The sequence below is a fragment of the Nipponia nippon genome, unplaced genomic scaffold, assembly GCF_047370975.1.
Source record: "Nipponia nippon isolate SJK-2023a ecotype South Korea unplaced genomic scaffold, ASM4737097v1 scaffold_6, whole genome shotgun sequence".
Classification (NCBI taxonomy): Eukaryota; Metazoa; Chordata; class Aves; order Pelecaniformes; family Threskiornithidae; genus Nipponia; species Nipponia nippon.
Window position 1 is genome coordinate 8,831,381 of NW_028262380.1, and position 10,726 is coordinate 8,842,106.

At 44.3% G+C, this 10,726-nt stretch overlaps 1 long non-coding RNA gene across 1 annotated transcript; it reads left to right on the forward strand.

The window, feature by feature from the left end:
• The first annotated feature begins 3,173 nt into the window (after nt 1–3,173).
• Nucleotides 3,174–9,830, forward strand: LOC148051344 (uncharacterized). Its single transcript, XR_015699618.1, has 3 exons — nt 3,174–3,851; nt 6,903–7,520; nt 9,076–9,830. It is a non-coding gene; the product is annotated as an uncharacterized LOC148051344 (long non-coding RNA).
• The last annotated feature ends 896 nt before the right edge of the window (nt 9,831–10,726 follow it).

The following is a 10,726-nucleotide window of genomic DNA, read 5'->3' on the forward strand; positions in this document are numbered from 1 at the left end:
GGCCATCTAGTCCAACCCCCCCCCCCCCCCCCCCGTAATGAGCAGGAACATCTTCAACTAGATCAGGTTACTCAGAGCCCCATCCAGCCTGGCCTTGAATATTTCCAGGGATGGGGCATCTACCACCTCTCTGGGCAACTTGCTCCAGTGTTTTACCACCCTCATCGTAAAAAATTTGTTCCTTACATCTAGTCTAAATCTACTCTCTTTCAGTTTAAAATGATTGCTCCTTGTCCTATTGCTGCAGGCCCAGCTAAAAAGTCTGTCCCCATCTTTCTTATAAGCTCCCTTTAAGTACTGAAAGGCTGCAATAAGGTCTCCCTGCAGCCTTCTCTTCTCCAGGCTGAACAACCCCAGCTCTTTCAGCCTTTCCTCACAGCAGAGGTGCTCCATCCCTCTGATCATTTCTGTGGCCTCCTCTGGACCCTCTCCAACAGGTCCATGTCCTTCCTGTGCTGAGGACCCCAGAGCTGGGTGCAGTGCTCCAGGTGGGGTCTCACCAGAGCAGAGTAGAGGAGCAGAATCCCCTCTCTCGATCTTCTGGCCACACTTCTTTTGATGCAGCCCAGGATACGGTTGGCTTTCTGGGCTGTGAGAGCACATTGCTGGCTCACGTCCAGCTTTTCATTCACCAGTACCCTGAAGTCCTTCTCCACAGGACTGCTGTCTTGGGAAAGCAGAAGGTGGTACATGACTCCTGGGATTGTTTTCAGCCTTTTTCTATGATTCTGTACTGAGTTTTTCCCTAGATTCAGCTGGGTGAAAATTTTTTCTCTACTTCTGGTCGCAGTGATTCTGTTATTCTCTCTTGACATAATGTAGACTGAGGCAATTTCTTTTTTGAGGAAGGTGAAAATATCTCCATATGTTAATCTATAATCCTGAATTCCTTTGGGATGGCCATAATGATGTAAGTACAGCTATGATTTATTATCCTCTGTGCCTAACACATAGATGTCCCACTGTACTCTTTGTTTGGAGTTCATTCATGCCATGCCCAGGCATCGCTTGCTCCTAACAAACTTGTTGATTCTGGATTTGGATTCAGAGCATTCAAGGAGATCTGCTGCCTTTACAGCCTTGCTCAGTTTTCTTCATCAGCCCTTTGACTCCCTCTGGATTTATTTTATGGATATAAATAAAGCTTATTCTGCAGTTCTTTTAAGTGTGCTAAATATAAGCAGGGAGAAAAAGCAACAGACATAGAAGCATAGAGTGGAAGGAAAAACCTCTTATTGAATTGTCAAGACTCCTGTGTTTTTTTTTATACCAAAGTTCTGCTTGTCTGAAGTTATGACCATTACCCAGATCATGATGGAAAGAGATGCCACATTTTCCATGTTTGTCAGAATTAATGAATGATGTCTGCCACAAAGAGACGGACAATATTTCTTAGTCTTAACCTGGCTGATGCAAAGTTGGTTTCCAGCTTGAGATGTGTTTTTATGAGTCTGTGAGTAATTTGATGTCTATGAGAATTATTTGTATTATTGCTATTAATTGTAGCTACCCAACTGCCATTTTAACTGTCTGCTGGGCTCACGCAATATCCTTGCAGCATGAGATTGTGACAGCTATGGAAAGCTGGAGCAGAAAAGCTCCCTGCTCTCAAGAAAACAGTGGGGTTAATCCTGATCCTGCTGAAGTCCACTTATTACTGATTTCAAATGATCTGGTGTCCATGCAGGCCTTCCTTCAGGTCCATAGGACCTTCCTACAAATCTACATTTGTTCTACAAATGGGTCTATAAAGGTTCATTAGCCAGTACTGAGCCATATTAAATCCTTGAGTGTCCAGGGATAGACTGTGCAAGAGAATAATTGCTTGGAAATTCCCAAGTAATGGTATCTGGGATTTCCTCTTTATCCTGAAAAATAAACTGTTTAATTAAAAGGAAGAGTGGAATTAAAATGATAAAGATGAAAAGACTCTTCAGTAGGTCATGCAGGCTATAATTTGTTGCTTGGCTCAGTCTGGTTCAATGAACTCTCCTGCACTCAGTGGCTCAATTAGCTCTGAGTATCTGGAGCAGTTTTGCAGCATTTCCTAACTAGCATAGTGGAAAGGCTTAAAATACTAAAAATATTTAGGTTTCAAATACTAAAATTTTTTGCTTTTCCTACTCAGACTCAAGGGGAGGGTATAAGGAGAAGACGACAAACTGGGGCATTTGGATTTCTTTCTTGGAATGATGCTATTTAAAAATTTGCTTAATCTTATCAGGCCAGCCAGAGTGTCTGCTGTCTCTGTTTGTGTTCCCTTACACAATTACAGGAAACAGCCGGAGCAGTGGAAATTCTGAGATGATCCTACCAGAAACAGTCACTGGCTGAGCCGGCTGTCAAAGACCACCCTACAGTTCCCCTCTGCCTGGTTTTCACCTCCAAATGCAGGTGGGATTTGAAAGTGATCCTTATTCTCTAGAGGCCCATGGAGAGCAAGATTTTGACTTTCTCTGACTTCAGTGGGGGGACTTCTGGAGTCATTGGCAGGAGCACCACCTTGGTGCTCCCCTTGCATCCAGGACCCTCTCACAAAATGTGACAATTCTGTGTTCCTCTGAATTGTATCTGCATCAAAGTATGAGTGAGATTATGAAAAGCAAAAAAAGGAAATCCTCAGATATTTCTAGACACATGCCAGTGTCTTTCTCACTGGACTGAAGACCTGGCAACAGAGATGACAAACCAGCAGAGTGCCCCAGCCTGCAGTGCCTTAAAGGTCCAAAATCAAGGTCCCTATGTTACTGAAAGGTTGAGAGCTGATAGTCTTGTTGTCAAAAGAAGAGACAAGTTTGTAGGGTAAAGAGGAGATTACTTTATCTAGATAGAAATATATCAACCACTAGTTGGACACACAGGTGCCTCTTCAGGGCAGATATGAAGAAGGACTTAAGTTCCCCCAAAACATGTCAGCTCAGCTGTACAAGAAGGGCTGTGTGCCCTGCAAACTGATGTCTAATTCCAGCTTTATTAGTTACTACCTTTCTGAAGTTTGTCCATCCCTGGCTGCGACAACTAACACACAGGCAAACTAACATGTTGTCTTGATCACTGGGGAGGTGCGTGTGCTCGCAGACCCCGTTGGACAGTGAGGAATTAAAGCGAGCAGAGACCTCGCTGAAAGCACACTGCGGGATGTGAAGAATTACAGTATTCATGGCTTTGAGGGAACCTGGCAGGATGGGCAGTTCCCCTCGTATTTTGGCATTCCTGCTTCTGATCTGGGGACCCTGAAGAACTGCAGGGAAAAGAAAGAAGAGGAGAGGAAAAAAAAAACCAAACCCTTATTATTCAGACTTTTAAAACCCTCTATCAAAGGGTTGGTTTGTGTTTTGGACATGTCTCAATGTAGGTTGTCATTAGTGACTGACTAGCTATATTTGAATAGATGCAAGTGACAACCCAGAGCCTTTTCCCAGCCTTTTTTTTCACTTTGGTATGTAGAAAAAAAAGGTTCATTGCAGTCTAAAATACGTCTGCAGATGGTCTGCGCTCCTTGGCTCCAGTTGGGGCTCAAAGTGAAACACCACAAAATGCCTATTGTTACTAGCACTTTCTGCCCTGCTATGGTAAGAGGTCCTGTTTGCTCTCAGCAGATTTGGATCCCGGTTCCTGTCCCTAACATTTTCATGTGAACTTTTTTGGATGGCACACCAAACTTTCTGAGGTTTGTCAGTTTCTGATTATAGGCTGGTTCTTGGGAACGGGAAAAAGGCCATAGTACCAATTCTCATCCTGCCCCAAATGTGGGCTGCATCCCAGGACCCCTGAGGTCAGCAGATCAGCAGCAGTGGATGTTAGAGGGAGTATGAAATCACAACAACTCCGCTGAAGCCCTTGGAAGGTGGGTAAGTTCATTGCTGTTACACTTCCAGTAAGTCAGGAATTTGGATCTTGATCCACAGAGGCATTTAGGTCCCTGATTCCCAGTGTTTTTCTAGCTATGGTGCAGGTTAGGAGCTGAGTCTCTAAATAACTGGTGTCTGTGAGCCCAGTGCCTCACTGTGTTCAGATCTATCTAACATTAGTTGTACTATTGCTGTATACTGAAGTCCTGGCTGGAATCTGGGCTCCTTGAAACAGAGACAGAGACATATAGGCTGGGATTTAGGTGGCCAAGTGTTGAAGTTTACAGTGTAGGTGCCTACATCGGAGCTATGGACAATAGAAACAGTACAGACAATACAGTTTCAACAGAGAGTGAGACATCATGAAATAGCCACCTAAAACTGATCTGCTGAGAAAGCCTCTTTCTCTTCACCAGCTGCAAGGGAAGCTGGAGTGACACCTGTGTTATCGATGTCTAAATTTAGGTAGGAGGTGTCCCATCCAGAATGGGAAGCAATTCCTTCTTCAAAGAGGTCATCATGCTGTATAGTCAAGACAGCCTGGGTTGGGAAGTGAAAAGCAGAGGCAGTTAAGACCAGCCAGCAGAGCCAGGAGTGGGTATGAGGCATGTTAATTCTCAGGTTTGCTACCCACTCCCCTGTTGCTGATCCCAGTGGTGATCCCAGCAGTGAATCTCTACTGATTCACATGTGGGACAATCTGGTCTTCTTTAAGCTGAGGTCTTTAGAAATGAGACATCCAGACTCACTAGCCACTCTTGAAATATTGGTCTGTCTGGTTTTCTCTCTGGTCCTGTTCCCGTCTCTCCTCTCACTCTCTGGCTCAGTTGTTTTGATTACATGAAGTGCAAACTTTGCTCTCTCGCAGCCTTTGCCCAAAACTCTAGCAGGACACATTTTCCTAACTTCCAACATCTTTGGAGCAGATCAACAAGTTTTAGAAACCTAATTCTCCAGTGGTAGTAAATTGGAACATTTCACCTGAGCTCAATAATGTTTTAGACCAGCTGAGGCTGCAGCCTTTTATCTTCTGTGATGTGCTTCGAACAAAGATGGGAAAACATGAAAATGTTTGCTGAATTTTGTTTTATGGATCATAGGAGGCTTTTCATCATTTCTGAGTTGTTCGGGGGAAAAAACCCGAACCATCAGTCTTTGCATATTTGGTTCAGATGCTGTCAGAGCAGATGGTGAGAGAGTATTTTCACTTCAGCCTCTCCATGTGCACTCATGCAGTTCAGCGCAATAGACCTTGATCACAGCCCAGGCCTGTGACCATTCCTGCAATACACATGCTAGATGATAGCACATTTTCTTTTCTCACGTCAAATGCTGGGTGTGTTTCCATCCCTTAGATAAACTTTATAGTGTTTCTATTTCCCTTTCCCCCATGGTACTGATTATCCCAGAAATAGATAGGAGCTGGAAAGCTCTGTTCTGGATCTGAACTATTCCTGTGTTGCATCTGGCATTGTGACTGGATCCATTTTTGGGGCTGTGATAATTTTGCATTTGCCCCTGTGCCAACTCTTCTGTCTTTAAGTCTTATTATTTTTTTCCCCTCCATGAACTGGATTGAATTTTTGTAATTTCAAGTGCTTCTTGTTTGAAACCTCTTCTCTTCTCTCTCTTCTCTTCTCTTCTCTTCTCTTCTCTTCTCTTCTCTTCTCTTCTCTTCTCTTCTCTTCTCTTCTCTTCTCTTCTCTTCTCTTCTCTTCTCTTCTCTTCTCTTCTTCTTCTCTTCTCTTCTCTTCTTCTTCTCTTCTCTTCTCTTCTCTTCTCTTCTCTTCTCTTCTCTTCTCTTCTCTTCTCTTCTCTTCTCTTCTCTTCTCTTCTCTTCTCTTCTCTTCTCTTCTCTTCTCCTCTTCTCTTCTCTTCTCTTCTCTTCTCTTCTCTTCTCTTCTCTTCTCTTCTCTTCTCTTCTCTTCTCTTCTCTTCTCTCCCCTCCCCTCCTCTCCCCTTCTCTCCTCTCCTCTCCTCTCCTCTCCTCTCCTCTCCTCTCCTCTCCTCTCCTCTCCTCTCCTCTCCTCTCCTCTCCTCTCCTCTCCTCTCCTCTCCTCTCCTCTCCTCTCCTCTCCTCTCCTCTCCTCTCCTCTCCTCTCTTCTTCTCCATCTTTCCACTTCTGAATCTTCTTGACTCTGTCATTTGTTAACTGCTGGATCGCTCACCCTGGTCTCACACCAGGGGCTGCCTTAGCTGAGCCTCCTGCAGTTATAACACAGCAGCAGTGGGGCACAATACTCTTTAGGGAAGAAAAGAAGACAAAGACTGTCTTTAAGCTTAGCCCTGCCTGAAGAGAAGCTTAAACCCTGGTTGAGATGCTCACCTGCTGATCACACAGAGATTTCAACACGCTGCAGTTATTCTGGAAGGGTGTGAAACTTCCCCAGGAAGATGTATACTGAGTTGACACAGAAAACTTTGGTGTCCTTCTGGAAAGAGCAATGCTTCAGTATTGGGTCTTCTACCCAGATGAGTGCGAGATGTCTCTCCAAAGCTGTAGCCCAAGCTGTAGATGATTGCTGACTTTGGTCTGTGTGAACGCTGAGCGGAAACACTTTGTGTGTGGCATGCGGAGGGAGCGAGGACATCAATAAATGGATGTTCCTTTTTAAAAGAAAACCAGACGAGGAAAATATATACATGAGGATACATATAGCTCTATTTATTATGCATAGTCTGTAGCATGCCACATGGAAGCAGAATGTGTAAATATCACACTGATGCTTACAGTCTCTTTAATGGGATATCAGGGTCATCCAACCAAAAGGAGACCACTGGTAACACCAGTGAGGTCAGTATGAAGGACGCTTAACTGGTTTCATGGTTAGGCAGAAGCTGAAAGGGAGGGCTGAAAGGTTTGCTAGTGATGTTTGGACATATGGAAAATGGACAAACCATAGCACAAAAGGGGAGAGCACTAGGAAAAACAAGAAAGGAAATACCTAGGTCAGGTCTTTGCACCTTTATGTTCATGCTTTTGGGGTTAGCTAATGCCTGTGGAGATGATGGCATAGATGTTTCACCTTTTTTTTTTTTTTTTGTTTCAGGAAAGACATGTCTGTGGTTAGTATAGAGCCAGAAACCAGACAAGACACATCCAAGTGAGTGCCCAGTGGCCAGAATGGGCTGGAAATGGAGTGATCACAAAGGGGCAACACAGCACAAAGTGACACCAGAGTCGTGGACTTCAGGGATTTACTGTCCCTCCTCTGCACAGCATGCAGCCATCACCAGAGCACCACACTGCCTGCCTCACTAACCAGGATTCAGCCTAACAGTTCTGCAGACTTCTTTTGGCATTGTTTTCCCTAGTTTGGCACTTCCCAGGGTTTAAAGCCAACTGGGCAAAACCATAATGTTCCAGGATGCAAAATGATGTGTCATGGCACATGGGAAGGGGAGATGGGTCTTCTTGCTCCTCTCTGATTGCTGCACTAAAGGGATGGCAAGGAGGAAAGAGCTTCTGCCTGAGATAGGGAGACTGACGCCTCTGAACAGGTAATACCACCACAAATACATGACCTGCAGCCCTTGGAACTGGTCAGGCTGCTCCAGCTTTTCCTTTTGAGATGTTTTCCTTCTCTAGAACACAAGACAAGAAAGGAAGGCAACCCTTTGCCATATTTCCAAATGATCTACTAGAGTTCAGGAAATTGGATCAAAAGGTGAGTAGAGCTGAGCTGTGTCTGCCTCTGCTTCTTCAGCATAAAGGTCCTGAGGCCATACCCTGCAAGTGTGCGGTGTGGGGAAGGTAACCCCCATGGGATTGTAGGGCAATGACACTAATAGGGGTTAAGAAGCAATGGACTGCTTCTTCAGAATCATGGTCCAGGGTTAATTTCTAGAGTATCTTGCCACCTATGAGTTGATACTGACTTTTCTGTGGATGATTTTAGACACATGAGATTTTCCAGTTGCTCCTTGGGTGCCTGGAGAGCCAAGTCTCTCCTTCTCCCACTCTCCCCATGGGAAGGTAACTTCAGTCTCCAAGGAGACTGCTACTTTGGAGGCTCCATCAGTATGAACTTGGGGCATCTCCTGCCAAGGAAGGCAGGATTTTGTCCATGGTTTGCAAAACTCTTTCATATCCTTGAGATGCAATTATTATTTTGACACTATTGTGAAATCCCAAGGGTTGTGACTCAAGAAATAATTGGCTGTATGGAAATAAGGATGAGTTATTTCAGCATATGACAGGACTATCCAGCATTATAATCATAACACTTTAAAGACTAGATAAACAACAGCTATGGGAAGGACATAAACTCTTATGTTTCAGGGCATAACTATTGTGGGTCAGGAAGTAATTCTCCTTTCAGGCCATTTGTTCTGTAACTGGTGGCTGCAACTGGAGCCGGACACCGTCAGAATCAATAACCTACGGCAGAGGCACCTCTGATTGTTTCTTACTTCCAAGTTTTGCAATGAATTCATTGGAATAAACAAACTTTTGTTTTCGTCTTGCAGATTTGACCACCTCCCCACTTCTTGTATTCCCATACTTTATATTCTTCTTGGCACTAATTGCATGCTTTCAGTCAGCGTGTTTCTGCTTTCCAAGACTGTAAGCCATGACTTGGGGGCACAGTCACATTTACATCCCTTTGCAGATGGCCTGTTTCTAGCACTGTCAGTCCTTGGGTTTTATTTTTTGCTGTCTTTATGCTGAGGGACAGACACTGCTCAGTGAGTCTTTGTGATTCTAATCTTTTTCATACAGTTTGAGGAGCAATGAACTTGAAAAACAAGATCCCTTTCTCCTGGGAGAGAAGGCACCTGAATTTAGGCCTGTCTTTACCACCCACTAAGGGTGTGCGTGACAGTTTAGAGAGGGCTGAGAGCAGTGTATTTGTCATTGCTGTAATGCCCTTTGTTGTTTCCATATAGCTCCCATTTCTGTAGGCACCATCTGTTTGTTGGGATTTTTTTTTTTGCCCAGTCATTGCAGGCTTCAGGAAATGCCATCTTGCCAGGTGGCATCTCTATTCGCTGCTGCTACAGCAGCTCTAGAAGCAGGTGCAGTTTGTGGCATAATGTAGCTTTGTGCCAGCCCATTACAAGCCATGGCCCATTCAGGGACTTGGATGGGGTTATTGCTTTAGCTCAGCTCCATTCGAGACATGGGCATTGCATCTGAAGTGCCACTGGCAGCTGACTTCTCACTTTGATTTATGCTAACCTTAGGGCTGCTGGTAATTACATGCATGTTCTTGTATTCAGGAAGTTTATGCAGTCGCCAAGGAGCAGGGACTTCTTCATGCAACACTGGGAGGATGAATTGTTCATTTTGATGAGCATCTCGGACACTTTGGGGCATATGAAAAGGCCTGCCTGTGTGTTCCTTCTTGTGATGGAGGAAGGGCTGGTGGAAGAAGAATTGATAATAAACTGCAGCTTTGCTCTCCAAGCGTTTCTGAACTAATTTGCCGGTATTTCATCACACAAAATAATGTGTGCAGAGCAATGGGTTTGCATAGTGTGATTCTGTGGCTCATAAACCGATTTGGATGACCAGCTGGGATTTGTTGTCTTCTTGGCATCCCTTAAGAGGAAGAGTGGTCAATACACATTTTTTCCATGGCACTTTATCTACCTGCTTCAACTGAACCCAAACGACCACATCAGAGAAATTGTCAAAAATTCTTTTCATACTGGTGCCTCCTCTGTGAGTGCCCAAAAGATATCATTTAGCTGGTGTCTTACATGGGAATATCTGTCCTGGTCTGGGCAGTGACCACTAACTTTTCTCTTCTAAGCTACCAGGCAGTTCATATGTTAGATAACAAGTTCATAGCCTCTCATTGACTTTTTCATTTTCATGCACTGCTGGAAAAGACCAGATGCAGACAGGTGACTAAAGAAGAAGGGTTTTGCTGGCCTTAGCACAGAGTCATGTTGTATTATAAGTCCTTGGGTAGCAATATCCTCTTTTCTGCTGCTGCTCAAAACAAATTTGTAAGGAAGTATGAAGACTGTAGGCCAAATTCAGAGATGAAGTAGGAAGGAGTTTCCTTTTGAATCACCTACGGATACTCAAGTGAAGAACATAGGAAGAGCTTTTCATCTGGTGAAACTCAAACATTGAGGAATCATAAGGAAGAAAATCCTTGCTTTCTCTCTAATCTGCTTTCTACCTTTGCACATCCTTTCCACTATTTGTAAAGTACAGTATAAGTCCGATGCTGTGATGTAAGTGACAATAGCTCTTAATAAGATCAGTTATTCCTAATAGCACATGGCCTGCTAAAGCTAGGAAAACTCGACACCAGAAGAGTGAGCCTTCCCACCTTCCCTTCACAATGAAGTGAAGTAGAAGTTAGTGTTGGGTTTGCACCTCATCCTCACTTGTGTGGACAGTCAGGGCGTCTTATACCTGCTTTGCTCCTACCACCCTGCTGCAAGCATCAAAAATGCCAAAGTGGGTCCCCAACTTGAAGCAAAGCTGAGGTCTCCTCTGACATTCCCTCAACCCATCTCTCTTAGCCTCATTTGTCATGTCCAGTGTATCATTTCCATACGCAAACATATACCAGATTGTTGGCTCTTTTGCCCTGCCCCAAGCCACCAGGTAAGTGTGTGGAGCAGACTCCCAGAGGCTGCTTGTGTTTCATGTGCCAGATTAATCCCCTGCAATGAACACCTGGGCTGGACTCCTTAAAGCCATTAAACTTGGAAGGCAATACACTAATATTCCCCAGAAACCATCTCTTCTGTCACTGTCAAGAACATCCTCCCAGTCCCTTGAGGGTGCCAGCAAAGCTGTAAATATGGAATCTATTACAGTCCTTTAGCATCTTTGTTTACAGCTGCTCTAAATGCATTCACCTCAGCACCTTCCCCACATTGCCCCAGTATACAACTGCTCGCTTTA